The sequence below is a fragment of the Hakea prostrata genome, chromosome 2 (assembly GCF_041222555.1).
Source record: "Hakea prostrata isolate BN-2017 chromosome 2, UWA_Hpros_2, whole genome shotgun sequence".
Taxonomy (NCBI): domain Eukaryota; kingdom Viridiplantae; phylum Streptophyta; class Magnoliopsida; order Proteales; family Proteaceae; genus Hakea; species Hakea prostrata.
In genome coordinates, this window is record NC_142601.1 from 52,503,710 (window position 1) to 52,508,565 (window position 4,856).

The 4,856-nt window shown below is 35.5% G+C and overlaps 1 pseudogene; it reads left to right on the forward strand.

Annotated features, from left to right (window-relative positions):
* Window positions 1-3,001: 3,001 nt before the first annotated feature.
* Window positions 3,002-3,750, forward strand: LOC149024826 (protein C2-DOMAIN ABA-RELATED 3 pseudogene; annotated as a pseudogene).
* The last annotated feature ends 1,106 nt before the right edge of the window (window positions 3,751-4,856 follow it).

Here is a 4,856-nt window from a genome sequence, read left to right on the forward strand (position 1 = left end):
ATTATGGATAGGAATCCGGAAATAGAATCAAGCACTTCAAGCTTCTGACCCAAATAATTGTAAATTAATCAAATGAATATAAAGTTTTAAAGTAATTGACTCCTACCTTCAACTAAACATTCATTACTCCATCAACATATAAAAATCTTATAATGGGTTGAAGAATAGATTGTTGGAGATAACGCTTAAAGTATTTCACGATACCATGCGATACTAGCCAATTCGTATTCATATTTGATCCAACTAATACGATACATCTCGATACGTCTCTCCATTGAATTATACTAAAATATATTAGGTAGAATGATAGTTTACAATACTCGGTACAGAACGATATGTCTCTTAAAATCACTTGACCGATATAATACTCAATACTGATACTTTAAACCTTGATTGGAGGTTACATCAAAGCAATTGGTCATATATATTTGAAAGTTGGGGATAAATGGCCTTTTATTCAAAGAATTACAAAATCTAAACTAAGGGGAAGGGAATTGTCAATCAATTCAGAAGGCATAAGACAAAGCTTTAAAGGCCAAGTAGTCAGCTAAAAAGTTGGCCTCCCTTAGATTATAAGGAAAACTACATGTTAAAAAAGTGGACAAATGGAGGATATCTTGTAGTATAGTAACTATTGAAATTAGTGTGAAAATTTGCTCTTTTTGTAGGAGGTTTTACGAATTGTTGATTATCCACCTCTAATTCGAGGTTGAAGATCACTTTAGATGTCATATGTAGTACCAACTCTTCTTGAAGCGAGATGGCCTCAACTTGAAGGATAGATGATGGAGGAGATTCTGGTACAACAATAATAACAAACCTTAGTATTTACTAATTACAAACTATAAACCCTATAACCCCCCCCCCCCTCCCCTTCTGTCCTTTGATACTTACATTAGTGTTGAGTATACACTAGAGGTGAGGGGGAGGGGATAGGGGGATCCACATCCTCTGTAATTCCGGGAATTCCTTTCCTACCCAAGCCCACCGTCCAATTCCCGGCAATACCCACCATCGGATTGTGCCAACCGTGGAGAATAGTGTTAAGTAATCCAAATGTTATCTAATTTAAACTAAATTTTAATTTTATTTAAACCCACTCATAAATTTGAAATTTATTTAAATTCTAGTTTGTTGGGTAAAGGCCTTTTATTCAAAGACAATCTAAACCAAGGGGGGATGTCAATCAACTCGGCTGAAAGGCCGGCACAAAGTTGGCCCCCCTTTTTTACAGAAAAGGGACAAAGGAGGAACGAGAGAACAGAAATAGGGAAAATGCCTTGAGGAGTTTACGAATTGTGAACCACCCAATCGAGGGAAGACCAGGATGTGACAACCTTCGGCGAGATGGCCCGGCTTGAGGATAGATGATGGAGGGATTCAACAATAATAACAAACCTTTGTAATTCCTAATTACCACTACAACCTATCCCCCCCTCCCCTTAGGTTGTCCTGATCAGGGGGGCACGTGGCATTTAAGTAATCCAATGATCACCCAACAAACTAGAGTTTAAATAAAATTCAAATTTAATTTGAATTTGAATTGAGTGACTATTGAATTACTTAAATGCCACATGGCACAATCCTAGGAGGGAATTACAGGGAATTGTAGGGAAAGGAATTACAGAGGATGTGAATCCTGCATCGGTATTTTGATTTCTTAAGGGCTTGTTTGGTTATATGAGTCTAGAGATTTCAAATTTATAGATTTCAAATGTATGGAGTCATAATTTATAACATTAAATATTTGGTTGTGAAATGAAATCTATGGATTCATCCTAAAAAACTATTTGATTGACGTGATTTTTCTAAATGTGCAAATATATAGCTTTTTTGAAATTTTTGGATTTCACCCGTTACCCATAAATTTACAGCTTCACGTTTTTAGTGTAAAAAGGTGAATTTCTAGATTTCATGAATCTAAAGATTTTTACAACCAAATGAGTATAATTTTCAGATTCATAAATCTAGAGATTTGAAATCTTTGAATTCATATAAACAAACATGCCTTAAAAGAATGATGGCAGTTTAACATCTTCATTACTTAGTTACAAAGTATTTAAAAAAAAACAATCACGTTTTCTAGATAAGAGAAGCTGAAGCGTCTGTATTGTATTACTTGAGGATTTAAGTGTCACTCAGCCAATTAAGAGAGGAGATAACTATCATTTAGCATTCCCACAAAAAGAAAACTATCATTTAGCATACAAATTAAACGGTCATGGTATGTCTCTGCATCCATAATCCATTGTAGCAGTTGAATCGAACCCATCCAAACCTATTTGATATTGGTCCGGTCCAACCTGATGCTCCTATACTAAAATGAACTCAATTAAACATATATCAGGTTTCTAAAATATATATATATATATATATATATATATATATATATACTATTGTTCCATGACATTTGATTCGGTCGAATCAGGTAAAAAATTCCCATAAAAGCGCAAAAAATCATTTTAATTCCCCAAATATATTTGGGTAAAGACTAAAAAAAGGTGAATCCAATGATAAAAGTGATAAACTATTTCAACGCCCACCTGCCACGTGGTGAAAAAACAAAGAATTTGCCCCTTAAAAACCTCCTCTACCCAAAAACAAAAAATCTAAAATAAGATCCTAACCCCAGAAAATAATAATAAAAAAAAACTAAAAAAAGAGGAACACCGAAAAGCCGTTCTTCATGCAAATCGCCTTTTTTTCTTCATCAATAAAAACAGCAGAGAATATATTAACGAAAATGAGGGTCTGCTGGTTTCGTTCTGGTGGTGAAAGCAACGGAATAGATCATCCAAGAAACACAGATCCTTGGGCTTGAGTGCATAACATGGTGGTGCAGTTACTTATGACGAAGGATAGATTTATATTTGAAAAATACAAGGAAGAATGGAAGAAGAAGAGAAGGAAGAAGAAGTCCATCAGAGAAGAATCACAATCGCGTAAAGAGACAGGGACGAAATCGACAACCCGTTATGGTCTTCCTTCCCCTCCACAAAGTGATTCTTCCATGGATCACTTTTTGGGTCTTCTCAGAATTCATGTCCGACGAGGCGTAAACTTAGCCGTCCGCGACGTACGCAGCAGCGATCCTTACGTAGTTTTCAAAATTGGCAAACAGGTTTGATCTTGATTTTGCTTTTATTCTCTATCTATCTGTTAATAAATAAACACAAACAAGATTTGATGCAATGCATCTGTGTGTTTGTGTTTTTTGTTACGATAACATTGCATGAAGTTTCATGATAAGATGATCTTCATCATTGTTGCAGAAAGTAAAGACTCGTGTGATGAAAAGGAACGTCAACCCGGAGTGGAATGAAGAATTAACCCTCTCTGTTCAGGAACCCATTCTTCCAGTAAAGATCGTAAGTATTTTTCTTTGGCTCCTTAATGATCTCCTTAAGAGGAATTCACTAATTTAATTGCAATTCTGTGATGTGGTTGCAGAAAGTGTATGACCATGATACATTCACCACTGATGACAAAATGGGAGATGCAGAGTTTGATATCAAACCCTTTGTTGAGGCTCAAAGCATGAACACAGATCGATCAGAACCAAGTGGTACCAAAATCACATCAATCCAAGCAAGCAGGAAAAACTGCCTTGCTGAAGAAAGCTGCATCTATTGGGAAAATGGGAAAGTTACTCAAGATCTATGTCTCAGATTAAGAAATGTGGAACGTGGTGAACTGGAACTCGAGCTTCATTGGATTGACCTCCCTAAGAGCCCTAACTCAAAACGTTAAGAGTTTTATGTATCCACCTGTGGCCATGGCTGCTTCTTGTTTGCATCTTCAGTTGCTAATGTACATTAAAGGGAGCCTGTTAATTTCTTTGATGGTATTATTTTGGTGCTTTAGCCACCGTAACTAACATAATATCTATTTATTTTTTTACCTCTAATTTTTTGGATGGAGTTCCCCCATTCCATGTTTTATGACATGGAATGACCCTTCTGCTTTCAATTCCATTATTTGGATAGATTTTGTTTTTAATTTTCTGATTTTCGGAGCAATATTAGTAATTAAATTTCATTGGAGACCAACTCAAATTATATATATTTATTTAAATATTTTTCCCAAGATTAAAAGAGTGAGTTCTAGGCTTATAGTAATACGCATAATTTTTACATGGGAGATTCGATCACTAGGTTTTGAAGGGTAACCAAGGTTTAAAGTATCCCACGATACCATGCGATATTAGCCGATACATATCTATATTTGACCCAACCGATACGTCTCTCCATTGAATTACATTAAAATATATTAGCTAGAGCGATACAATACTCGATACAAGACGATACGTCTCTTAAAATCACCCAACTGATACGTCTCTCCATTGAATTACATTAAAATATATTAGCTAGAGCGATACAATACTCGATACAAGACGATTCGTCTCTTAAAATCACCCGATACGTCTCTTAAAATCACCCTGACGATACGATACTCGATACTAATACTTTAAACCTTGAAAGTAACTATAATTTTCAATAACTTCTTGAGAGATAATAAATGGATAAAAATACCAATTGGAATTTCAATCTCAAAATCACATTGCATGCATGAGGAGACTGGATCAAGGCATGTACACTTACAACATTTGTTAAATTTTATGAATCGATTGTCTCACCTATAGTGTCTCATAGTCCCATCTCACGAATGTCAATTACTTAAAATGTCTTCCCTCTCCCCTTGACTAAACAATTTTTTTGGGTACAAAGCGGGGTCAAAAGACCCAAAAGATATAACCAAAGGAAATCAAATTAAAGCATCAATTCATCCCCTTCTTAGACAGCCAATCAGCAGCCATGTTATTTTGACGCCGAATCTGACATGGCCTCGAGAAGCAT